The 27998-nt window shown below is 44.3% G+C and overlaps 1 long non-coding RNA gene across 2 annotated transcripts; it reads left to right on the top strand.

The window, feature by feature from the left end:
• The first annotated feature begins 65 nt into the window (after window positions 1-65).
• Window positions 66-27998, top strand: LOC120387911. Of its 2 annotated transcripts, none has more exons than XR_005590418.1 (5): window positions 66-898; window positions 2114-2263; window positions 3630-3719; window positions 25169-25424; window positions 27852-27998. It is a non-coding gene; the product is annotated as an uncharacterized LOC120387911 (long non-coding RNA). The 2 variants fall into 2 exon arrangements; XR_005590417.1 differs by having other exon boundaries at window positions 27840-27998.

The raw sequence follows: 27998 nt of genomic DNA, 5'->3' as shown, positions 1-27998 counted from the left end.
ATTCTTTAGTAGCTACACTGCATTCACAATCAGAATCATAGAAATATAGGGGCTGGAAGGGATCTTGAGAGGTCGAATCCAGCCCCTGCACTGAGGCAGGACCAAGTAAACCTAGACCATCCCTGACAGGTGTTTGTTCAACCTGTTCTTGAAAACCTCCAATGAGGGGGATTCCTCAAACTCTCTTGGAAGCCTCCCATGGGTATGTAGTAGACCCCACTTTCCTAGTGCAGTGGGCCAACACCCCTTCAAAGAAATTCAGAACACTGTGCTTCAAAGGCCCGAAGGACTGTGTCAGTTCCCAAAAAGGACTAAAGCCGGGGTTTGAGGACTGAAAATGTAAGATGATCATTAATCTTTATAGCTGTGCATAGGTCGAGGTGATGCCCAAGCTCAAAGTTTAAGAACTAGATCCAGTTTGTGCCTCTGTCTACTGCTAAGTTGCATAGAACAAGAGTAACCAAATGTCACACTTCAGAGGGAAGATGATTGCCTGTGGAATTTTTATAACCCATACTGTTTTGCAGTGGGTCAGCTGCTCTAGGAAAAGCTGAGATTAGTTTTCTCCTGTGAACAATCAGAAAGTGACCACTGCTCAAGTCTTTTTGTCTTTTTTCCCCTATTTTCTTAATCATTTTTACCATGTGAAGTTTCATTTAGTTACCATGAGTGCAGGGGACTGGACTAGACGACCTCTTGAGGTCCCCTCCTGTTGAATGATTCTATGGACTTTGCTCCCATTTATTCAAGTGGAAGGAAATAACAAATTTAATGACATTTCTGTGGGCCAGTTTGTGCCCTTGTTCCTCACTGGTGTGCTAGAAAGTGGTGAAGTGCTGCAGAACCTGAGAGGATGAGCTCCGAGATCCTGGGACCAACACAGCTACAACAGTGCAAGGTAAATACAGGCAACGCGTCTGAGGAAATGCTGGAGACAACTTGCTGCAGTTTGTTATTTGTATTAATGTAGCACCTAGGAGCCCTAATCATGGAGCAGGAGCCCATTGCACAAGAGTTGTACAAACACAGAAAAAAAAGGACAGTTCCTGCCCCGAAAGAACTCACAATTTAAGTAGAAGACAAAAGTCAATAGACGGATACAGAAAGACAGAGAGAAAAGTACAAGAGACAGAACTGTACAAAGGGACCAGAGTCTGGACCAGAATCTGGCTCCCTAAAGTATGCTCAGCCCCAGATGTAGGCAATGGAAGATTCTGGTTTTAATGAGGCTTTTCAATGGGAATGTAACCTAGGAGAAAATAGCTTGATTTCGCTGCACATGTGTCCAGAATCTTGAGATAAACAAACAAAATCCTTATTTTGCAAAAGCACAATAAGGCTGGACAATGAGAAACCATCTGTGGGCTTTGTAAAATACCATCCTGCTGTACCTTGGTTACTCATCACCCGCTGTTTGTTCTGAGCCCACATTTAGTATTAAATCAACTGTCCTTTTAATAGTCAAGGGACGTGAGTGGGACTGAGATGTAATGAAGTAGTGCTTGTAATAAATGTTAAAACAGCAGAGCACAATAGTTTTAGCTGTAGAGTTACACAAAATATTTACACCCCCACAAAACATGCTAGAGCCTTACATAGAGGGCATATGCTTATGCTACAGTCCACATGACAAAAACCATCACCACAGCTGGCACCAAATGATACCACTGTTGATAATATCAATGGAGAGATTAAGGTCTGGTACGCAAGTGGGGAATAAACTACCCCCTCATTCCTGGAGTCAGTGTTGAGTCATGTTGGTGGAACAGTCTGGGAAGCTGGGACAATAACTGCCAATGCCTCATCTCTTCTGTGGCTAAGGAGAGGAACTTCACTAGCATTAAATCCATGTATACTTTTTAAAACAATGAAAGAAGAACAGTGTTTAACAGTTTTTGATGCCTTCATTATTTTCCTGTCATTAACTCTTGAAAACCAGTATGAACAAGCAGTCATTGTTTCAATAGATCAGTGAAACAATGTATAACCAATCAAACTTACAGTTCATTAGTCAATTAAGTTGCCTGCTAGAAATCTTTTTGTCTCTTTAATGCAGACATCTAGTAAGGTATCATTACACAGCATTAATGCATCAAACCTTTGGCCAAGACAGATTGGCAGATGGACGTTCTGCCACAGCTTCCTCAAGGTGAAATCTGTGGGGCTCGTGGATTGATGTGCTACACAACCTCAGCAAGCTTGGCAGCATCTGGCCCTAACAGTTGCACTAATCAGCCTGAGCAGTTAACACTGTTTACAAATGGTAGGAATATCAGTTGGCTGATGTAAACTTTTATTGATGCATTGCATGAATATAGTAACAATATAGTTACCACCATTTGCATTGCTTTACCACCTATTTCTAAATGTGTGATTTGCTTTTGAAATGTGTCTCTTTTTCTTCCTGGGACCTTATTTTGGCTTTCTGTTTTAGATTCTGATATATTTCTATATATATATATATATATATATATATATATATATATATATATATATGTTGGACTATGAAACCTAGGGAGGTTTTTTTACTTGTTTTATTATTTTAATGTCCCCTGAAGAGTTTTAATCAGTTGAAAACAATCTGGATAGGCCACAGTAAATAATCTAAAAATACTTAGCAGCTCTTCACTCTTTGAGAAAAGATGGTCTGTGCATGGTCTCAGAGCCTTTATCCACATCCAAATTGTAAATGTCTGGAAATATTTTTTCATAGAATCATTGTGCCTGTTCCCAGTTGCAGCTGAGGGACAATCAGGGAGGTATATAGTAGCTTGAAGGGAAATCACTAATGAAAAAAATTGTACTTGGCCATAGTAGGCCACCACCCACTGCTAGGGTGACCAGACAGCAAGTGTGAAAAATTGGAATGGGGGTGGGGGATAATAGGAGCCTATATAAGTAAAAGACCCCAAAATCAGGACTGTCCCTATAAAATTGGGACATCTGGTCACCCTACCCACTGCCAATAGCAGATTGCTCCCTCAGATGTATTACTTTGTCTAATCCATTTTTGAATTACCAATGTAATGAGGTTTCCATCACTTCCTGTCTTTGTTAAAGTGTATTCAGTTAGCAAAAAACTGTAGCGTCCCTTGTGATGGAGAAAAGATAGGCTTCAGATATAGAAAACATACAGGTGACTTCTTTATTCAAAGATATTGAGAACATACAGGAACGTATTGCTCCCTGGATCTCAAGCCTTCAGGCTCAGGAGTACCCTCTGTGCAGCATGGAGTTACTACACTGGGGCAGAAATCCTGGCCCGATTGAAGTCAGTGAAAAATTTCCATTGACTTCAGTGGGGATAGAATTTCATCTAGGGTCTGGCTAAATCCATATTAAGCAATCATTGAGGGTTACTGACTATACTACACAAGTTCCTCATTTAGATGTCATAACTGTGTTAGTTGCCATTCTGTTCAAGTGGACGAGATTCCTGCTAGTAATTAACTTAAGATGATAATTCAATACTCAACAAGCTGTGGTGTACCCAATGTCTGATGTGAGCAATTTGCATGGAGAGATAAGTAACAGTGCACAATCTGCCTTGGGAAAGGGGCGTACAAAATAAACATATTGCATACATTTTTCTTCCTTATGCTCCTTAAAACTCTTTTGACATTTTGCAGGACTATTTACATTCAGCTTCCGAGGTCATGATGTCAGCTGAATTATTCTGAGAATGAAAGTGGATCACCACCAGCAGTGATTTTTGAAAGGTAATATTGAATTGGCTCTAATTCTTTTCTTTCACTTGTTCTGTAACTCATGATCTGTTCAGTGTTTATGTAATAGCGACAGGTACTGTATCAGAAGATAAAGCAGATAGATTTTTATGGTCACAATTTTCAAAGCTGTGTATTTAAAGTTAGGCTTCTAAATCCCATATTTAGGCATCTAAACAAAAGTGGCCTGTTTTTCAAAGCTGTTGATCATTCTGTGATAGATATAACAATATCCTGTAATATCCTGGACAAACATTATGGAATTAATTTAAACCTACTGAATTATGTTTAAGTATTCTGGGAGTGCACTGTATTGAAAATGTAAATGGTTATGTATGATTGTGGGATTGTATGGAACTTATTTCGGTGGAAGGACATGATTAATACACTCTTTGGAGGATACTAGGAATTTCAAATGACTTTTTGGGATAATATGTGTGAAGTGGATTTCCTAGGAAATACTTCGGGGGAGGGAAATGCAAAGGACCCGTCCATCCTTTTTGAAGCTGCACTTTGAGCCAAGACCCATTGCCTGGCTAAATAGACCTATTTATGAACAATTCAATTCAAAGAACCAGACTGGATGAATGAGTGACTCACAGAGTCATGGGTTGTCCTCCTTCTGATAAACCTGAAGCCAAAGGGACACTCCTGGGTGGAGTTTTGAAAGACTGCCCCTCTGGGAGGGGGCAATCTCTGGTAAATTTATTAGCAAGCATGCAGGTTATTTTGCTGTTTTTTAATGTTTTCAATGTTGCACTTTTACCTTAAAAATAAAATATGCTTGCTTAGAAGAATTGTATGGTAGCTTAACTGTTGGCAGTTACCAGGGGTGACGGATTCTTCCTAAAAGTGGGGGGTGGCACGAGGCCCCACCTCTTCCCCCAAGGCCCCACTCCCTGCCAAGCTGGAAGCTGGAGCTTGGAAGTGGGGGAGCTGAAAGCAGCCAGTGGAGGATCCTCAGCTTTCCACAGCTCCCTGCATGGCTCTTACCCCAACTCATAGGTGCCGACTTCTACTGGTACCGGTGGGTGCTAGACACCCCCCCACTTACTCCCGGCCCTGCCCCCTCCTGTCCCCATTCCAACCTCTTCCCCAAAGTCCCCACCCCAACTCCGCCCCCTCCCTGCCCCTATTCTGACTCCTTCCCCAAATCCCCACCCCAGCCCCGCCTCTTTTCTGCCTCCTCCCCTGAGTGCACCATGTTCCCGCTCCTCTCCCCAGAGCTTGCTACAGCTGTTTGGTGGTGGTAAGCACTGGGAGGTAGGCGGAGGAGCGGGGATGCAGTGCACTCAGGGGAGGAGGTGGAGGTGGAGGAGGAGGTGAGGTGAAGTGGGGTGGGGAACTTGGCTGCCAGTGGGTGCAGAGGACCCACTCATCTTTCCCCATGAGTGATCCAGCCCCGGAGCACCCACGGAGTCAGCACCCAGGGGTGGCTCTAGGCACCAGCAAAGCAAGCACGTGCTTGGGGCAGCCCATTTGCAGGGGCATCAGGGATCCAGCATGGGAGCTGAGAACCAACAGGGGGCCTTGGGAGCTGTAGTTCCTTGATTAGCTCTCTGCCTATAGAGCCAGCCCTGGAGCAGGGAAAGAACTACATTTCCCAGCATTCCCTTGGGCACTACCAACAGGAAAGGGAGGGGAGGGAGGGAGGTAGCTGAGGCCTCATGCTGCAGCTTGCTGAGAATGGAGACCTGCACTGTGAAGGGGAGGGAGACCATATTTTAATATTAAAAAAATAGGACACTCCATAGGGAGGGAGGGTAGCCCCACCCTGCCACCATCGACTCCCTCTGACTGCCCCCCACAGAAACTCCAACCCCCCCCTGCTCCCTGTCCCCTGATCACACCCTCCCGGGACCCCTGCCCCTAACTGCCCCCTTGGGACCCCACCCCCTATATAAGCCTCCCTTCTCCTTGTCCCCAACTGCCCCCTCCTGAGACCCCTCCCAACTTCCCCCCTAGGACCCCACCCCCTACCTGTCCCCTGACACACCCCTGGGACTCCCATGCCTATCCAACCGCTGCCTGTCCACTGACTGCCCCCCGAACCCCTGACCCATCTAACCCCCCCTTCTTCCTGCCCCTGACTGCCCCCCGAACCTCCGCCCCATCCAACCCCCCTGCTCCCTGTCCCTTGACTGCCCCCCTCAGAACCCCCTACCCATCTCCAGCCCCCCAGCCCCCTTACCGTGCCACTCAGACCAGCGTGTCTGGCTCTGCGCAGCGCCAGGCTGGGTGGCAGGGTGGGGCTACCCTCCCTCCCCGTGGAGTGTCCTATTTTTTGAATGTTAAAATATGGTATCCCTACCTGCCCCAACCTGGCTTTTTCTTGTGGCCACAGCCTCTTGGGCAGTGATTGGGGGGTGGGAGGAGCAAAGCAGCGGACCCTCCCCTGGGGCTGCCAGCAGTGGTTGGGCCCTGCCCCCATCTGGAGATATAAAAGCTGGAGGAGCAGGCAGCCAGTGTGAGTTCCCCACCTTCCCAGGGCTGGTGGGGTCTGGCTTCGGCCCTGGGGTGGTGGGTGGCAGACTTCAGCCACAAGCCTTTGAATTCCATTCCCTGGCCTCACCGTAGCTGGCTCTGGCCCCAGCCCCAAGCTCACCACCCCCTCACACCCGGCCCCCACTGTCTCCGTAGCCACCTCCCTATCTAGGGCTTAATTTATCCCCAGGCTTGCCAGGGCTGAGTATGTCTGTTGTGAAAAATGATATTTGTATGTTTGTTAATATCACTTTCCACAGCAGACTTAATAGCTAGCAAGTTTTTAAAAAATAAATAAAAAGGAAAAAAAAAAACAAGAACATGCAAAGCACCTTATTTGTGTTTCTATTCTGTTTAGGTCCAGTAAAGAATAGAGACAACTGTACATTATTTTTATTAAGTCTGCAAAAAAATATCCTACATAAATAAATTGCTATGATTTGGACATGTATATGTGCATATGTATTTGTTTTTCCTAAAGTTAATTAAGAATTTTAGGAAAAATTTCCAGAGCGGCCACCAGGAAGAGTTGGTGGCCGCATGCTTGAGGCCACCAAAAATTTGTGTGAACCCCTGGAAGGGGACTGTCTGTGACTCCCTGGTAAGACTGGTATAGTGATCGAGGAGTTCACATTTGTTACTGGCTTGGTGAAATCTAATTATAGAACACCACCATCTTGCAGTGTCTGCCCTCCTTCTGAATCTGACCTGAGGCAGGCTCTCACCATTGTGAGCCACTCCAGACAGCATGGCACTCAGGAATTCCCCACTGGCTTCACTAGGAGTTGTGTTTATCCAGCATTTGTGATAATCAGGCCCTCTCTGTTTCAGAGCCTGAATATGTATCTACAGTGCTAACTTTGGGCCTGCAGGATTGAAACGTTAGGATAGAAGTTATGTTGAATATCTTTTAATTTTTTTTGTTCCATGGCAAATTTTCTCCTTAATTAATCTATTTCAAAATAAACATATTGAAAGTGACTGTCTACTGTCGAAGATGACAGTTATCCTTTAATAATGGCCAAATTATTTTGAGGGAGAGGAGATTAAATACTCAAAGGTTTCAAATATGATAAAATTCATAAAGAAAATAAACAAAAACCTCAGAACCAGATCCAAAGGCCTTTGAATGACTTCTGTTGATTTCAGATAATCAGTTAGATCATCCTTTAGAGGCTACATTTCAGCAGTCCATCCCTATTCAGCAAACAGGTAAGCCCATGATTAACTTAAAGCACATTCTTATGTTCCTTTGAATGTGATATAAAGGCATGTTTAAGCACGTGTTTAAGTGCTTTGCTAAATAGAGATGGCTGTCAGCATGTGCTTAAATGTTTTGCTGAACTGGGACCTTTATACCAATCTCATGATATTTTATTTTACTTTAAAAGTAGTACCAGGAGGCAGGCTTAGTGAGTGGAAATACCTCTTTCCTCACAAGACACTTGGGTTTGCAGAATATTCTCTCAAGGCATGCAGGCTGGGGCAAACCTTTTATTGCAGACAAAGAAATAAAATGGTGCACTCCCACAGGAAGAGATGAAGATAATCTTGTGACGCTCACAGGGCTGTCCACCTCAGTAACAGTTCCTGTCTGGGCTTGGCCAGATAAAAGAGGCACAGAAAGCACTTGCAGCTCATTCAGAGTTTCCTGCCAGCAGTCAGATAGAAGAATGAAAGCCCCCTTTGTCCAAATAGAAGTGAGGAAGGGCCCGCAGCCCCCGAGGAGATAATTGAAAAAAGGCAAACTCACACAGTATTAGGACAGTAGCATTTCAGTCACTTTATTGTGATCACCATTCGCAGATAAGGAATGATGTAACATTTGAAGTCACAATGCTGAAAAATCCTCAGTGGTATATAAACATAATACAAACATTTTGCTGACCTAAATAAATAAATAAATAGTAAGTAATGTCTTGCAGGTGGCTGTGGCATAGTACAATAGGGAAGACAGGCACAACAGTATTGCATTGGAGTTGCAACTGCCTTTTTCTCACTAATATCAGACATCAACTGGAAAATCATGTTTTAAAAGAAAAATTATGTATATATACCTATATAGGCCTATGTTTTCCAAAGTGATGAGTGATTTTCTATGTCTCAATTTCTGTGTGCACAACTTGAGACACCTTATAGGGGCCTGAATTTCAGAAAGTACAGAGCACTCGTCCTTTGAAAAATGGGTCTCTTTCGAGATCTCAAGTTTGGTGATGCACAATTCAAGGCACCCAAAAATCACTCATCACTTTTGAAAATGCTGGGCACCATTCTTAGAACAGATTTTGTGCTCTTAACAATCCTGCTCCCCAAAGTCTCCACACCAGGGCACCATTTGGTTTAGTTTGAACTTTAATAGGGATGGTAATTTTTTGATGCTGCTCAAAGTGATTGGATCCCTTTTGCTGGCCAAGCTGCCCTGTTGCCTTTTCCCAAACCGAAGTCCAAAAGGGTTAAAATTAAACTTGCTCCTGGTGAATCGCAGTCTGCAGGAGATCTGACTCTCAATCTCGCTCTCTTGGATGAAGTAGCAGAGGCTGGACTGCTCTGCAGAATTGGGGCTATCGGCATCTTGGCTCGCCTGATAGGAGTTCCTCTTGGCTTGTATGTCACTGATTGGATATTCAGCATCTAGGGAAAAACACACACCACCATCACTACTGAGGAAATCCAAAATACCTTGAAGGAGTGTGCAAAACTCAAGATCTTCCACATGCACACACCCTACAAACATAATTTGCTCCTGTGCAAAGTGGGTGAAAATGCTAACCTATCGTAATGGTAATATTTTACACCCATTTTACACTTATTGGGCCTAATCCTTGGGTTTGGCTGATCTGTGATTGGTACAGAACCTGAGAGGAAGGCAAATGTGGCTGTAATAAAAAGGTAATAATTGGAGATATACCAATCTCCTAGAACTGGAAGGGACCATAAAAGGTCATTGAGTCCAGCCCCCTGCCTTCACTAGCAGTGAGACCAAACGTAGGGTGACCAGATGTCCTGATTTTATAGGTACAGTCCTAATATTTGGGGCTTTTTCTTATATAGGTGCCTATTACCCCCTACCCCTTGTCCCAATTTTTCACACTTTCTATCTAGTCACTCTAGACCAGGGGTCGGCAACCTTTCAGAAGTGGTGTGCCGAGTCTTCATTTATTCACTCTGATTTAAGGTTTCGCGTGCCAGTAATACATTTTAACGTTTTAGAAGGTCTCTTTCTCTAAGTCTATAATATATAACTAAACTATTGTTGTATGTAAAGTAAATAAGGTTTTTAAAATGTTTAAGAAGCTTCATTTAAAACTAAATTAAAATGCAGAGCCCCCCGGACCAGTGACCAGGATCCAGGCAATGTGAGTGCCACTGAAAATCCGCTTGCGTGCCGCCTTCGGCACACATGCCATAGGTTGCCTACCCCTGCTCTAGAACAAAGGGACAATCAAGCAGCCAGGAGTTGCTGAAATGCCCTCTCTTTCATGTCCCTGACATGGTCCCTACACTGGTTCTTGCCACTGGATGTTTCCCCTATGTAAGGGGATTCCTCCCCTAGTCACTTAGTTAGCCTAGCTTTTAATATGCTTTGCACAGCTGGAGTAGCCGAAAAAGCAGATTTAAGATGTCATTATAGGCTACCCTGCAGAGGGAAACGAAGACATAAGGTGAAAGCTTGTGGGAATCGGACTCTATGGCCTGGTCTACACTAGGCGTTTAAATCGGTTTTAGGAGCGTAAAACCGATTTAACGCCAAAACCGTCCACACTAGGAGGCACCTTATATCGATTTTAATGGCTCTTTAAACCAGTTTCTGTACTCCTCCCTAACGAGAGGAGTAACGCTAGTATCGGTATTAACATATCGGATTAGGGTTAGTGTGGACGCTGATCGACGGTATTGGCCTCCGGGAGCTATCCCACAGTGCACCAGTGACTGCTCTGGACCGCAATCTGAACTCGGATGCAGTGGTCAGGTAAACAGGAAAAGCCCCGCGAACTTTTGAATATTTCCTGTTTGCCCAGCGTGGAGCTCCGATCAGCACGGGTGGCGATGCAGTCCGAAATCAAAATAAAAAAAGAGCTCCCGCATGGACCATGCGGATGTGATCGCTGTAAGGGCAGGCAAATCCGTTCTATCAGCGCTCCGTTACAGAAGATGAAATTCAGAATCCTTTTTTAAAAATCTCCAGACAGACGCCATAGCAGGGACTCAGCGCACTGCAGCGTGACAAGCGTAACGGAAAGCCAAAGAATCAAATGGATGCGCATGGACTGGAGGACTGAAGCTATCCCACAGTTCCTGCAGCCTCCGAAAATTATTTGCATTCTTGGCTGAGCTCCAAATGCTTCTAGGGTCAAACACAGTGTCCGCAGGTCAGGGCATAGCTTGGCAATCTACTCACCCACCCCCCACCCACCCCCAGAAGCGAAAGGTAAAACAATCCTCTGACTCTTTTACATGTCACCCTATCTTTACTGAATGCTGCAGATAGACGCGATAGTGCAGCACTCAACACCAACATCCTTGCTCCCCCCCCGCCATGGGCGGCTGATGGTACAATACGATGGAAATCCATCCTCATCATCAGCATAAGCTGATCGTACAAAAAGCTGGAAATCCATCCTCATCATCAGCCTCAGCTGATGGTACAAAAGGACTGGTAACCGTCCTCGTCATCAGCCTATTGGCCCTAATTTTTTCTGGTGGATGGATGGTGCAATATGGCTGGTAACCATCCTCACCATCGCAACAGGGGGCTGAGCTCCAGCAGCCCCCACCCTTCATGTGTAAAGAAAAGATTCAGTTGCCCCTGGACTAGCAGTGGGATGCTGGGCTTCTCTCCTACACACTGCTTAATGTCCTGTCTGGACTATCATAGCAGCTGGAGGCTGCCTTCCACTCATTTCTCACTAACAAGTCAGTGTGTCTTATTCCTGCGTTCTTTATTAATTCATCACACAAGTGGGGGGACAATGCTACGGTAGCCAAGAAAGGCTGGGGGAAGAACGGAATCAACAGGTGGGGTTGTTACAGGAGCACCCCCTGTGAATAGCATACAGATAATAATTTCTGCAGGCTCTGACACAGAGCAGCTGTGCTCTCTGGTTCTATGATACGGTGGTTCTCTAGCACACTTGCCTATATTAGGCAGCACTGATTCTATTTTTAGATACCAAAAAGGAGGGATTGACTCAGGGAGTCATTCCCAATTTTTGCTTTTGCGCCCCTGGCTGATCGGCCAGGGGCACTTATGACAGCAGCTAATGGTACAAAATGATGGAAGGTGCAATATGGCTAGTAACCAATCTTGGCTTTTGCGCCCCTGGCTGATTGGCCAGGGGCACTAGCAGCAAATGGTACAAAAGGACTGGTAGCCATGATCATCCTCAGTTCCAATTTATGGAAGGGTTTGGATGGTGCAATATGGCTAGTAGCCATCTCTGCTGTCATGCAAAAGCAAAAGCATGCTTCTGTGTAGCGCTGCTGAACCGCCTCTGTGAGCGGCATCTAGTACACATACGGTGAGAGTCACAAACGGCAAAACAAGCTCCATGATTGCCATGCTATGGCATCTGCCAGGGCAATCCAGGGGAAAAAGGCGCGAAATGCTTGTCTGCCGTTGCTTTCCCAGACGAAGGAGTGACTGATGACATTTACCCAGAACCACCCGCGACAATGATTTTTGCCCCATCAGGCACTGGGATCTCAACCCGGAAGTTCCAAGGGGCGGGGGAGGCTGCGGGAACTATGGGATAGCTAGGGAATAGCTACCCACAGTGCAACGCTCCAGAAATCGACGCTAGCCACGGACCATGGACGCACACCACCGATTTAATGTGCTTAGTATGGCCGCGCTCCACCCGATTTTATAAATTCTGTTTTACAAAACCGGTTTATGCAAATTCGGAATAATCCCGTAGTGTAGACGTACCCTATGGCTTGACTAGGATATTAAGGAATGGGATCCATTGCAAAACACATGGCTCAGCAATGTTCCTATGAGTCAATGTGATTTCTTTTGATGCATTGATTCCCTTTAATTTTTACAGCCTGTATTGGGAAGATTGTTGTTTAGCCAATTTTTTTTCACACTTCTCCCCCCTCCCCCCCCGAAAGAAACGTTATTTTGAGCAAGAGTCTCTTTGTTATTTATTCATTCTTTGGTTTCAGCCTAAAATGTAATGATGATTTCAATGTTTAAAATTAGTGTTTTATATATAGTGCCAGTACCTGGTATACATTAGAGCAGTCCCTAGCTTACATCCACCTGTCAATGGCCTCAGGGGCCTGTTCCAGCTGCCAGAAATGGCCAGAACATACAACCTCCTATCCAAATTCCCTTCTTCCTGGACACATCTGGGGGTGTCTCTAAACCATTAGGGATTCCCTCTTCCTGGAGGAATCCTCCACTAGCCAGTTTAGGCCAGTAATGTACCAGCCTTGCACTGTACTCTCTGTGTCAGTAGCAGGGTCATGGTTCTAGCCCACAGTATCTCCAATAAATATGAGGATGGTCTATGTGATACTTTACCTACAGAAGCAGCAGGGATGATAGCTAGCTGAATAGATTAAACAGAAAAGACATACCTGAAAAATCAACCAGCTGAGTGGATGCTAGGTCCCCATAAACAGGTTTTCCAAAAGTCCCATTTTGGTAAATGATCACCATGACTAATGAAAAGAGGAAAAGCCTCGTCATGTCACTGCTAGGGAGAGAGAGAAAGAGATAAATGGATATTAAGTACAAAACTCTGTGTTCCCGATTTCCTCAGAACCGTCCCTGCTCTTGCCAACCACTAGGAGCTTGATCCAAAGCTCACTGATATCAATGGGAGACATTCCGTCAACTTCAATGGACTATGGGATCAGGTCCTATATTGGGAATCCATTCAAAACAGCCAGTGCCTAGCTCTCCCTGACCAGAAGGGCTCTGTGTGTATTTCTTTAAGTCTTATTAGGGAAAACTCAGCTACCATAATTCAAGTGTCTTGCAATCATGTCTCAAAAACACATAACACTTTGACAGAAAGTCAGTGGGACTTAGGCTCCCAATAAGCACATACATCACCTTTATAAAATAGGTTTTAGGCTCCTAAATCACGTATGCACGTTTGAACGTTTTATTTTAATGTTAACCGTTTTTGGATTAAACAACAACAACAACAAAAATATTGGCTCAAAAGTTTGAAAATAGATTCTAAGATAGAGAAAAATTATTTTATCTCTTTCTCTCTGTCTCTAATACAAGCAGTTTTGCAACAGCTTTCCTCTGAAATAATTAATAATACCACAACTGACATCTCATTTCATTTGCATGGCTGAAAAATAAAATACCTGACACAAACAAGTCCACAGCAGGGCTGTTAATTTTAAACCTGGAAAGTTGGTTTTCATTTACAAAAAATTAATCTTGACTTTGTTCATGTTCTTTCCACAGTTATTTAATGTTTCTAGAGCATTGCAGTAGATGTGCACCTAAACATGTGCAGGGATAATAATAAAGCAGCAGAAACTCTTTGGGGGGAAAAAAACCCACATGCGGATTAAAGGAACACTTTTAAAAGTTAAAAGGCTGCCGAGAGGGAAACAGAAGTTAGGAGAGAGGAAAAGGAGAGGGGAAAAAAAAGGGAATAAAAATAAATAAATGGATGTCTACAGTCTGCAGCACTCTTTGCAATTATAGCATTATAATCCTACCTTTTAATAGTTAGAAACCATAATCACCACCACCAATATTTCAGCAGTACCTCACACCTGCAATTTAAGTAACGAGCCCTTTTACATGAATTGGGCAAATGTACTATATACATACAAATAAAATTCAAGAATTACTCTTGTCCCTGAGGTTCCTTCAGTTGCTTCTTAAGCATGGTTCTAGTTTTGGCACTCCACACACCGCAAGTACTAACAGCTCACCTTAGTTAAAGATCCTGCCTTTGCTGCTTGTTTTCTCTCTTCCTCCCTGTGTTTCTCCGTCTGGAGCAGATGCTACTCCCCTATATGAAGAGCCCCTAATTAACTAATTCTGTTGTGATTCTGTTTTTGTGTGCTTCATGAAGTTTTCATGAATCATGGTTTAATAACAGGAATAAAGCATCCTTTGGCTGCAACAAAACAATACAACATCTGGAGAATGTATGTTAATGTCAATAGTGCCGCCTACTGCTCTCATTTTCACAGTGCAATGCTCTCTATGTGTGTATCTGTGTGTATATCTATAATTGCTACAAAACATCAGAATTCCCTGCTACAAAGTTTGACTGAGAATATGTATGAACATTTTGAACACCCCTGTTTATTTTGTTTTCCAAGGGCTTACATGTGATAGTGAAATTGTTTACCTTTACAGCAAACTAACAAAACCCATGCATTATTGCTAGTTACACACCCCACACTTCTATAAACTAAAGTTTCTTCCCTAACACACATTTACTCACTTTCAATGGTGAGGTGGATTTCTTTGGGATCAATTTTGCCCAACAAAAATAGGACCCAAAGCAGTACTACAGTTTCTCCATCTGTGAAATGAGAATAATGACCATGACCCACTCTTGGAATGGTGAAAGCCTGAATTCATTAATGTCCATAAGAAAGTTTGAGCTATTCAGATGGAGGACAGAAGGACTTCAAGGAAGGCCTAGTATAAGACACAGGCAGGCAAAATTCCCACTGCCTTAAATGAGAGTTTGTCCATATTTTGAAAACTCTGAAGACAAACCAAAAAGACAAACCAAGAGTAACCTAAAGATATGTTCACACAGTAACTTGACACCTGCCATGCCAGCCAACTCAGGTTCACAGGGCTCGGGCTGTGGGGCTGTTTCACTGCTGTGTAGACGTCTGGGCTCGGACTGGAGCCAGGTCTCTAAGACCCTGCAAGGTGGGAGGTCTACACAGCAGTGAAACAGCCCTGCAGCCTGAGCTCCACGAGCCCAAGTTGGCTGGCACAGCCCAGCTGCAGGTTTTGTGTAGACATTGCATTTATTGCTCACAGACATCTTCAGTGCACATAGAATATGATTCCTCTTCAAAGACCTTGTAAGCATGAACAAATTATTATTCACCATCCAGGTAGGTAGTGTTATTTCCATGTTGCAGGTGGGAAATTGAGGCAACAAGGTTCAGTTCAGAAAAGAAGCCAGTCTCAGAGGCTGGACTATAACTCTGCATATGTCTACACTGCAATGTGAGCCCGTGCTTGAGACCAGGCTCAAAGTTAACCCCTCTGCGTCTACAATGCAATTGTGCTAACCCAGAGCTTGGACCCCTCAGGGTCCCAGGATCCTGCAGGCAGGGCTAGAGGGTCCAATCTCGAGTCAAGCTGGGACCTAGAGTCCGAGCCTTATTGCTTTGCAGTGTAGCTGTGGTCCTGCTTGATTCAGGTCTCAGGAGTCATCTGGAAGTATCCCACAATTCCATGGGACAACTTCCTTATGCCTCTCTGTGCCAACTATCTGCAATCCACTCTATTGCTCTATTGAAAACAGAAGGTCCCTTCCCCCCCAAACAGCAGAAGTTCCGGTCAGCATTAACCCATTCTGTTCTGCTCACCAATCTGCAAGCAGGGGCACCGGAACTGGGGGGTCAGGAGGTGGAGAGAAGAGAGTGGGGGCAGGGTCTTGGGTGAAGGGGCGGCATGGGGGCAGGGCCATGGTTTGGGCACCAGTAGCCCCCCACTTTTAGGGAGCTTCTGCGGCTCCTGTCTGCAAGCATGCTATCAGAGAAGCCCCCTGGGTTTGCAATGGAGAGCGAACCAATCGAGCCTTTTGCTAAGGAGCTGCTTCCTGGTAATGCACAAGGCTGGCAGTAAAGTTTCCCCAGGGTGCACCACATTCCTAGGGCTTGAGCAGCCACATTTCAGGGAGAGGGGCATTCGGGACTCGAAGATATGGTTACTTTGACTTGGGTCTGTGCACTGTACTGTGAAAGCCAGAGCCGCCTAGGTTCGAGCACGGGTCAAAAAATGCTTAAACGAGTTTTAAAACACAATCTAGACACTCAAGCCCATGGTTTCCTATCACAGCTGACTCGAGTGGGCTTACATTGCAGTGTAGGCATATGCTTTGTGGCTTTTAGTTCTGTGCTCATTTACCTAGTAAATATTTCCTTCTGAAGTATAATTTATAAACTATGATTCTTTTTGTTGTTATTTGGATTGGTTTATTAATTGATTATTTTGATATTTTTATTATTTATTTGTAATGCCTGTCTTTTAAACATGGGTTTTTTTGCTCCCAATTTCTGTTAGCTATGTTGGGCCTAGTTTAGTGCAGGGAAAGATCTGTGTATCTTGGGTATCACACCCACTGCACTATGGAGATCAGACACTATGCAGAACACTTAATCCTAGCATTCCACAAATGTATGGAATGAAACCCCCTACCACTGGTAATGATGATCTTTCCAAGTAGAGAAAGTTTATTTAATAATTGGTTGCTAGACCTGCACTTTCTCAAGAAGTTTTATAACTTGCAGTAATAATCATATTCCTAGAACAGAGGAAAAATAGTCGGGGATGAAAAATTCGGGGAGGGTATCAATTTTCAGTGCATTGTGTACTGCAGTTGGAACATGGGTATAAATAATGTTATCAGTTTAATTTAAATCAATCAGCCTGATTCTCCTCTGTCTGACACCCGTTTTACACTTGTATAACTCTGCTGGGCCAGCTAAAATCAATAGAACTATGTCAATTTATACCAGTTGAGAATCAGGCCTATTGACTTCACTTAAGTCATGCTTTATGTATGGATGAATTCTATGTGAGATTATGAACTCTCTGTAAGTATCTTTACCAACCTGCATATTGAAGATATGGCCTTGTAGCTTCTTTATTTTCCTTTTACCACCATGTTGGACTGAAATTCCAAATGGCAATGATACTTAGCTGATAATGCCTGGTCATTAAACAGGGATGGTATTCTATGCAAATACAGTCCTCCCAGATAATAGACCGGCTCCTACCCAGTAGAACTGGTTGTCAGAATCTGGCAACAAATTCACCTGGCAGGGGTCTGGGATCATCTGAGGAGGCTGATCCCAGACTGAGGGACTGGAAGGTTATAAAAAGGGCAGGCAGGAGCTCATCTGTTTGGAGTCTTTGGCCTTTTTCACCAGCTCAAGCAGAGGGAAGCTGCTATAGGAGCCTGACAAGGCAGGGGGAACCCTGCCTGTCTGAACTCAGACAGTCCAAGGAGGACTCCCAAGGGAAAGGTGAGCTCAAATGAAGGGGGCATTTTGTTCAGGATCTTTGTTTTCCTCTATATGATATATATACCCTGTATATATTTCTCATGCTTCAGTAAAAACCAATGGTATTTTATAATCCTGTGCAATGTAATTCTGTGTGTGATATGTGCTATACCTACCCTGTGCCCTTTGAAGTGTTACCCTGTGAACCCAGAATATCCATATGTCTGCAGTTCTGGGAGAGGGTGTGTTTGAGCTAAAACGGAGGCTGGGGGGCGGGGGTGGTCAGCACTGGTATCAATGACTAGGCAGCAGGAATGAAAGGTTTCAGCTCTCAGGAGAGGGTATTAGATAGAGGATATGCACCTCAAGAGTGTGTCTTTAGTCCCCAAGACAGAAGCAGTGGCTGAACTGGTTCAGACGCTGGACACTGAATACACATGGGCTCCAGCAGTTGGATCCCCTCACAGCAGTCTGGTGAGAGGCTAAAAGGGGGCTGGAACTATGGGAGATGAATCAGGTCTCACATCCCTAGGGATCAGTCCTGCAACCCTTACACACACATTACAAGTACTAAATACTGAAATACGAATGATGGTGCTGTAATTGAAGAGTAGCTTTTATGTATTAACTAGTACCAATGTAAGTAGAATAAATACATAGTGTACAATGGTATTTTGTTACAGTTTAACAGGAACCCAAATCTATAATGAAAAATGCACGACTGCTTTAAAAACTGAGCATGTCTATAATGGACAAGAGATGCTGAAGAGGTCAAAGGTTCAATAAGCCTCTTTTAAAATATTTCTTTTGTTTTAAGTTTGCAGATTTTGATCAACATATTATTATAATACAGGCTGTCGATTAAAAAAAACATTAAAGTCAATACAATTTAATATGCAGGGCACGATTCTCAAAAAAAACCAACGTTTTCAAGAGTTTCAGCTTCCCTGTTTATAGTGCAAATCAGAGGCCTGGGCTACACTACGCGTTTAAACTGAATTTAGCAGCATTAAACTGAATTAACCCTGCACCCGTCCACACAACAAAGCCCTTTATATTGATATAAAGGGCTCTTTAAACCGATTTCTGTACTCCTCCCCAACGAGGGGAGTAGCGCTGAAATCAGTATTGCCATGTTGGATTAGGGTTAGTGTGGCCGCAATTCGATGGTATTGGCCTCCGGGCGGTATCCCACAGTGCACCATTGTGACCGCTCTGGACAGCAATCTGAACTCAGATGCACTGGCCAGGTCGACAGGAAAAGCCCCGCGAACTTTTGAATTTCATTTCCTGTTTGCCCAGCGTGGAGCTCTGATCAGCACGGGTGGCGATGCAGTCCCAAATCCAAAAAGAGCTCCAGCATGGACCGTACGGGAGATACTGGATCTGATTGCTGTATGGGGAGACAAATCTGTTGTAGCAGAGCTCCGTTACAGAAGACGAAATGACAAAGCATTTGAAAAAATCTCCAGGCTATGATAGACAGAGGCCACAGCAGGGACTCAGCACAGTGCTGCGTGACAAGCATAACGAAAAGCCAAAGAATCAAATGGATGCTTATGGAGGGAGGGAGGGGATATTGAGGAATCCAGCTATCCCACAGTCCCCACAGTCCCTGAAAAGCATTTGCATTCTTGGCTGAGCTCCCAGTGCCTGAAGGGTCAATAACATTTTCCCGGGTGTTTCAGGGTGTATATCATCAATTTACACCCTTCTCCCCCCCTCCCCCGAAAGAAAAGGGAAAAAAATTGTTTCTTGCCTTTTTTCAATGTCACCCTATGTCTACTGCATGCTGCTGGTAGACAGGGTGCTGCAGTGCTGAACACCAGCATCCTCTTCCCGGTGGCAGATGGTGCAAAATGACTGGTAGCCATTATCATGATCAGCCCATGAGTGCTCCTGGCTGGCCTCGGTGAGGTCGGCCGGGGGCGACTGGGTAAAAATGGGAATGACTCCCGGTCATTCCTGGCAGACAGTACAAAAGGCTTGGTAACTGTCCTCATCATAGCAGCTGGAGGCTGAGCTCCATCAGCCCCCCCACTTTCATGTCTAAAGAAGATTCTGTACTCCCTGGACTATCATAGCAGCAGGAGGCTGCGCTCCTCTCCCCCACAACCTTTAATGTCCTGCCTGAACTATCATAGCAGCGGGAGGCTGCCTCTCCCTCATTTTATCTACTGAAAAGTCAGGGTTTCTTATTTCTGCATTCTTTATTACTTCATCACACAAATGGGGGGACACTGCCACAGTAGCTCAGGAGGGTTGGGGGAGGAGGGAAACAATGGGTAGGGTTGTTGTAGGGGCACCCCCTAGAATGGCATGCAGCTCATCATTTCTGCGGGATCTCTGGGGCTCTGACCCGGAGCGGCTGTGCTCTCTGGTTCTCTAGTACACTTGCCACATATTCTAGGCAGGACTGACTCTATTTTTAGACAAAACATAAAGAAAGGAATGACCTGGGGAGTCATTCCCATTTTTGTCCATGCGCCCCTGGTCGACCTCTGCGAGGCCAGCCAGGAGCACCCATGACAGCAGACGGTACAAAAGGATTGATAACCATCATCACCAATTTCCAATTGCAAACGGTGCAAAATGACTGCTAACCATCATCTCATCACCAATTTACAATGGCAGACGGTGCAATAGGGATGGTAACCATCTCTGCTACCTTGCAAAGGCAAATGAATGCTGCTGTGTAGCACTGCAGTACCATGTCTGTCAGCAGCATCCAGTACACATACAGTGACAGTGACAAAAGGCTAAACGGGCTCTATGGTTGCCATGCTATGGCGTCTGCCAAGGCAATCCAGGGAAAAAGGGCGCAAAATGATTGTCTGCCATTGCTTTCACGGAGGAAGGATTGAGTGACAACATTTACCCAGAATCACCCACGACGCTGTTTTTGCCCCATCATGCATTAGGATCTCAACCCAGAATTCCAATGGGCGGCGGAGACTGCGGGAACTATGGGATAGCTATGGGATAGCTACCCACAGTGCAACGCTCTGGAAATTGACGCTAGCCTCAGTACATGGACGCACACCGCCGAATTAATGTGCTTAGTGTGGCCGCGTGCACTCAACTTTATACAATCTGTTTTAAAAAACCGGTTTCTGTAAAATCGGAATAATCCCGTAGTGTAGACATACCCAGAGTCCTTGCTCCTCTACTACCAGATTTGAGCCTGCAATTGAATGAGAGGTGCAAATTGTGCCTATGATTCCTTTTTTGCCTGAGCAAATTTTGTGCATGCAAATTGCACGTGCAAACAAGGGGAGATATCTTGGCTCATTGAACCTGGTGGGAGTTTTGCCAGCAACTTCAACAAAGCCAGGATTTCACCAAGAAAGATGGACCTTTTGAAACTGGTCCATATAAAGAGATGAATTACATATACCTTATTGTTCCAACAAGGCCCATTTCATAATAAATGTAGCTAAAACTTTTATTGCACAGTCTAGTCCATATTCATCATTATTGTCAGGATAAGTTAAGAGTTTAGCTACAGATCTTCTTTTATTATATATATGCAATGGTTGGGACTTGGGTTTTGTTGTTGTTTGGTTTTGTCTTTTTTCTTCCCTTGTCATTTGTATAAATGTCTGTTACACAATGATAAAGAGACAGATGCCTGTGCACTTCAAAGAAGAGTGTTTAAAAAGCAACCCACTACACAAACCCACAGAGGAGAGAGTTAAAAATAAGCTACAGGCTGGCATTATAAAGCTTTAAAGGCGACATATCCAATTTCCCTGAAGTAATTTCATGCAAAGCAATTTTAACCTGCTTTGTGAAACTCACTGGGGGTTGTGAATTTCACCGTGGGCTTATAAAGTGGTCTTGACTCCTGTGTGATTTGACAGAGATGTACATGTATCTTTTTGGCTGATAACAGTATCTCTTGCCTACCAGAAACATTCAGCGTTCAGAAAGATAGTGGTGGAAAGTCAGTTGGCTGTATCCAATGTACTGAACCAGCCTCTTATTTGGATATTGTTTTCTTTTTTAAACTTTCCACACCATTGAAACTGTGGGGTGTCTTATTTTCTTTTTCTCTAGATATTTGAAAACAGAAAGCAAATCTGGGAATATGCTGTGTAAACAAATCCTCAAGAAAAGGAAGAGACACAGATGAAATAAAATATACATAGTTTATAAGCTAATAATAATTAAATTTTGCTCTCATATAGCACTTCTCATATGAGTATCAAAGCTTTTTCAAAGATGCATGAATGTTATTTCCAGTTTACAAAAGAAGTAGCTGAGGTACAGAGTGGCTACATGATTTTCCCAAGCTCACGTAAGGAGAGTGCTCCAATGTTTGTGATTTGATCTAATGAGTCAGGGGATTACATCATAACTCAGCTTTAAAAAACAAACAAGGTTCTAGCCTTTATGGTCGAGGAGGAAAGCTGGAAAATGTGAACCCTATAGGATTGAAAATGAAAAAGCAATTAAAAGAGTCACCAAATTATTATTATTATTAAAGTTTCATGATTTTTAAGCCAATCTCCTGATTTTTGAATGTTTGGGGTTAGCAAGGCTTCAGTAAGTCAGTAGCACATATCTGGTATTACTATTGACTGTCTGATTGTTGTATGCAGTGTAGTTGTAGCTGTGTTGGTCCCAGGATATTAAAGGGACAAAGTGGATGAGGTGATACCTTTTATTGGACCAACTTCTGTTGGTGAGAGAGATGAGATTTCGAGTCTGTACACAGAGGTCTTCTGAAGCTTCTCTCTCTCTGACCAACAAAAGTTAGTCCAATAAAATATTACCTCACCCAGCTTGTCTGTCTGTCATCATTTTGGGAAATTATTGATCTAGGGTTGGAGACTTGAATTCCTTCAGGCAAAGGACCCTAAGAGAGGTAGGTGCCAAATTCCCAATGACTTACCACGTGATTAGGGTTCCAAATTGCCTTAATATTTATTCACTTTAATAACGAGAAAGAACAAATGTAAGCTCTTTGGTTCAAAGATCATCTTTGTGTGTGTGTGTGTGTGTGTGTGTATTGTGCCTGGCACTATGGATCCTGAGCCTAGATTAGAGTTAACACAATATAAATAATAAATCACAATATTTATTCTTATGAGACCAATGCCAGTTCTTTGACTGGGATCATGCCACTAAGTATGTTAGGATCTGTGGATGATACAACAAATGTGCTGGCTTGATCTGAGAGTTAAAAAGGAAAGGTGCCTTCTGAGTAGGCCCTCCAGATTCCTCAGTATAAAGCTATTTCTTGATTTACTGGCTTGCTTACCTAGTAATTTAAAGAGGTGTGTGGCGGCCTCTACTGGTACATATGGGGCATAAAAACAAAGGGTGTACTCCACTGCTTTGCATTTTTCATGGGCATTTACACTGTGCACAGCTGATGTAAGCAGGGGCGGCTCTAGGAATTTGGCCGCCCCAAGCACGCCGGTCCCACGGCTCCGGGGGAACTCTTGCAGACGTGCCTACGGATGGTCCGCTGGTCCTGCGGCTCCGGTGAACCTCCCACAGGCATGACTGCGGAAGGTCCGCCGGAGCCGCCTGCCGCCCTCCCGGCAAAATGCCGCCCCAAGTGCGTGCTTGGCGCGCTGGGGTCTAGAGCCGGCCCTGGATGTAAGATGTTTCCATTCTGATTCAGTAGTGATCTATACTCTCTATAGAGGGGCAAATGGCAGTACAAGGCACAAGGCAATGGAGAAGGAGGCCCAAATAATTTCTTTGTTAAGAAAAGACAAGCACCCAACCAGCACCTATGTCTATGTTGTGTGAACTGTGCAGAGTTTCTTGCTAGTTCTCTGGTGAAAACTATTCCTTGGAATATTTGATGACTGTATATTGTACAGTAGATATATACATTGGCCAGGATATTATTGGCAAAATATGCAATAATCATCTCTTGTACAGTGTTAAATGATTGGCTGTGTTACATATTCTGATCAGTGTTGCTAATTTTATGGTAAGTCTCAGGATTGCTGGTGTTTTTTTTTTTAAATCCTCAGCTCCTGGGGGCATGTGATTACATGAGAATCTCAGCTCTTTCTGCTCGCAGAGCTTTGGAGAAAAGTGACCTGAGTATACCCAAAATGTTCAGAAGGCAAATTAAAAAATCTCAATTTTTTTATTCTTTTTAAAAATCTCATTATTTGTAAACCAATGTCAAGACTTTCTGGGAGCTGATTCATTAAATTTAGACTCTTGGGGTTGGCAATACTGTGATATAGTGAGAAACCAGCGCTAGATTTAAAGTTACTCTCCGGCATAGCTGCACTGGCACAAAGAAGCTGTAAGGTTCCACACCCCTCAGATGAATAGCATTAGCACAGGAGACTCATGTGCCCCATAAATCTCAGCCATGTGCTGCTTCCACAACAGATGACAGCACGGGGGGCTTTCTTGGGTGGGCCATAGTCATGTCAGAGGTGGGCAAAAGAAGGGGAGAAGTGGACATGAACATGGTGCTGGTGACTCTATACCCCTTGCAATGGCCCTTAGGAATCATTACACTAAAGGCGCAAATTAGGGCTTTCCTGGCCTGGAATGGGGATTGAACTGGCCTCTGGCAGCGCCTGAATAGGGGAGTATAAACTGTTTCTTGTCCATCCCTGCACTGGTTTGTGCTTGAGTGTGGATTTGCTCTCAGAGCACACAATTTTGATACTGTACCTTGAGGTCCTACCTTTATTCCATAGAACTAGTCCCTGATGTTTAAAAATGCATATGTCCATGCAATTGTGCATGTGCCTTAAGGTATTTGCTATTTTATAAATTAGAGGTGGAAAGTATATATATTCTGCTCTCACTTTTACCAGTGCCAGAGTTGGGTAATCCTCTTGTCTTCAAAGGAGTTGCTCTGGATTTGCACCAGTTTAAGTGACATCAGCCAGGCCCACAAGGTTATCATGCTGTCCATCCCCTTGTCAGTGCAGGATTATTTCCTACACTACTAATTCTAGAGATGAGCCTGAGCTAACCCTCAGATCTGAACAGCCCTGAACTTTGGGTTTGGGACAGGTCACAATCTAAAATCAGATTAAGATTCAAATTTTTGCCTCTTCCTCCATCTCTATAATAAACTGGTTCATGGGCCTGATTCACTACTGCATTACGCCATTTTGCACTGAGGTGCCTCTGTTGATGGTACAGACTGGAGAAATGCAGTGGTGAATGACAGATCTGGACTCCTCCAAATTTTGGGGAATTTGATATTGAGATCTGGATCCACACTTTGCAACCTAGTCCCAGGTCTAGTATTTTCCAGTATCTTGTCCATTCTAGTTTTAAAAGCCACAGGCAAAGAGCTTCTCTCTTCTTCCTTTTGAGAAATTAACACACTTTAATAGATACCAATTTTCAGCCTAAATTTCCTTTTGCTCAGTTTCATCCCGTTACTACTAGTTATATACTCATGAACTACAAAGACATTTTCTCTATTGCCTTGTACTGAACGCTGACATAAGAGCTCCTTATTAATTGTGCCCAGTCTTTGAGCCCCATGAGGTTAATTTTGGTTTTATTTTATTTTTTAAAGTAAGATTCTAGCCCTTTTCTTTACAGAGATAGCCTTGAAAATGGGATTTGATATAAACCAATGGTTAGGGTGGAAAGGAACAAGGAGCTTTGTTTCTACAGCAGATGAGGCCTTTGCTGAGTTTCAGCCCTCACTGAGACTGGATGGCTGGTGTTCACTCAGGCTGGTGGCATTGCATGGGTATATCCACCCTTGCTGCAGCAGCTACTACAAAGGGAACTCCCCTCTTGTTGTCCCCCAACAGAGCCTCTAGGAGCACATGGGGGATGTGCTATACAGTACCATATCCCCACACTTCACCAGGGGAGGAGGGACCAAGTCGCTTCTGCATTGAGTGCAAGTATGGCAGCTGCTGCAGTCTGTCTCTCTTCCTAACACTGCTTGCCTGCCTGCCCGGGCCACAGTATGAAGAGCCGCTGTTAGGTTGGAGCCCAGAGGCCAGTTCCTCATCACCGCCACCACAGAGGGGAAAGCTGCTCTCCTCCAACCCTACTTACCAGGTAGGGAGACCTACTCCCATTCACACCCACCCGCTGAGTCTAGGGAGAGCCACTCCCCAACCCCGAGTCCTCAGCCAACCTCTGTGCACACACCAGCCAGTTCATAGAATCATAGAATATCAGGGTTGGAAGGGACCTCAGGAGGTCATCTAGTCCAGCTGGGTAGTTGCTGGTCCAGCCAGTCCCACACACCAACCAGAGGAGACCCGCCCACTTCCAAAACCAAGGGAAACCCATTCCCCAACTGACTACCCAGTGCACCACCAGGGGGACTCCCTTCCACCTGACCAGTCGGCCCTCAGTCAGAGGCCACAGGATGATCAGTGGTGCAAGTAGAGTTCAAGTAGGGACACAAATGTGGGGGCATGTGACTTCCCCACATGACCTCCCCTCCCCGCTCCTAGCCCGGGTCCCTATGCTCTCTCTGTCCCCTCCCCATTGTCCATCCCATGTTACCGGGAGGTCGGTGGTTGGGTGGGGCTCTGTCCTCCTCTTGCTGCGTTGAAGACTTCTGAACCGCAGGGCTTTCCGGAACCGCAGTGGTGAAAGGAGCAGAACGTGGGGCCGCTGGGTGACTTCACACTGGCAGCTCCTCCAGAGATGCAGTACCACCCCATGCCTGCCCCCAGCCCTTCCAGGCAGCTGCATCTCCTGAGTCCTGTCTGGGGTCTGGAGGACAGGGCTGTGGGGCAGGCGTGGGGGCGGTACAGTTGTGCCAGAGGAGCTGCTGGCGTGGGGCCGCTGGGCGGCTCCACGTTCTGCTCCTCCTGTGTCTTTCCGGTATGGCATACCAGCTATAAATAAGTACCGCCCTACTTACACCACTAGGGATGACCCACCTGCCCACACTTCTGCCAGTAGAGGATGTTCAGCTGGAACTACTGCTGCTGCTACTGTAGGGAATAGCTGCCAGGGGGTGAAGTCAGCTAGAGGAGATTTCATGAGGCCCTAGGGGAGGGAGGTGCACTGGGAGCTGTTAAATCAGAGGTTAGGAGTCAGATTGTAGAACTGATGGATTTTTTTGCTAGTGAGTCTCCAGGGATGGATTTGGGGTGGGGGCAGGGGGGGGGGGAGGGATGAGATGGGGAATGGATATTTTATCCAGGAAATAATACTTGTATCACCAACTCAGGCAGAATGTTTTTAAGGGAGTATCCTTGTATCCTTAGCCTTATTGACTGCAATGGGACTGGTTGGCATGAGTAAGGGAGGCAAATTGTCTCCTTTCGTTTTTGTTTTCTGATGTCACTTTTAAAGGAATCTAATGCTACTACAGATTGCCAATATCTTTCTGGTATGGAAGGATCTGGAACTTTGCTGTGTGGTCTCATCCCTGTCACACACACACAGGGACTGACACCTTCAGGATCTGTACTGCAGTGTATATCCAGCCCAGAATCACACTGGGGTTATGCCTCCATTACAAACTGATAACTGGTTTGGTCTCCAGTATTCCTCCAGGTGGAATAATACATATATTATAAATATAGTAAATATTAATATTTTACACTTCTTATGACACCTTTCACCTGAGGATCTCAAAGGGCTTAACAGATATTAAAGAATTAAGGCTCACAACATCCTTGCAGGTTAGGTATTATCCCAATTTTACAGCTGAAGAAACTGAGGCCCAGAGAGGTTAAGTGACTTACCCAAGATCTTGGTGATTACAGAGTAGTGAATAGAACCCAGAGATCCTGACTCCCAGTCTGCTGTTCTAACCATGAGAACATGCTCCTTCCTTTCCTTTGAGATTCAGGCTCAATTCATTATGTCACACCTATATCTTTAACCATTTTACATCCCTAGGATTTTTTTTCTTTAAATCTGTGATCGCTAAAGCTTGTCACAAAACAGAAAAAAAATGTGAATTTTCATGATTACTCCTTTTTAATTGAACTACGAAATTTTGATGACAATGTTCATCATCATTTTGCTCTTTTAAAGACATTGACCAGTAGTTCCATAGCTTGCTGAGAAATGGGAAAAAATTCGACATTCTTTTTTTTATTGAGATTTTAACTAGTTTTTGTCCCTACACATGTTTACAGTGCATACATAATCAATAAGCATTAATAACAACACCTGGTTCATTTAAATAATCACTGGTGTAATAACATTTTTATTTTAATGTAATTTGTTCGTAAATACTTGCAAATATTCCAAAATACTGGACAAACATTCTGAAGTTAGTCTCATTATCTCCCTTGAGATGTATTATTTGTCACCCCTATATTGCAGATAGGGAAATTGAGTTAGAAAGGAATTCAATGACTTATTCAAAGACACAAAGTGAATCATTGGAGAGGGTGGAATAGATCCCTGAAACTTGACTCAGAGACAAGTCCTAGTTTTTTTAAACCACTAGACAATACTATTTAATATATCTGTGAATTTAATGCACATTTTATTTAGTTTTCCTTCCAGATCATTACTACAGAACTTAAATAAAACCACGCCAGAAGGAAGCCAGAAAAAGAGAAGCATGAGTGCTAAGAAAACTAGAGTGAAACTCCAGTGGAGGAATTAGGGCCCTGATTCAGGAAATCACCTGTATTCAGGAAAACACTCAAG

This window comes from Mauremys reevesii, linkage group 1 (genome assembly GCF_016161935.1).
Source record: "Mauremys reevesii isolate NIE-2019 linkage group 1, ASM1616193v1, whole genome shotgun sequence".
NCBI lineage: Eukaryota > Metazoa > Chordata > Testudines > Geoemydidae > Mauremys > Mauremys reevesii.
Note: the sequence above shows the minus strand (reverse complement) of the source record. Positions and strands in the feature narration are given on the sequence as shown.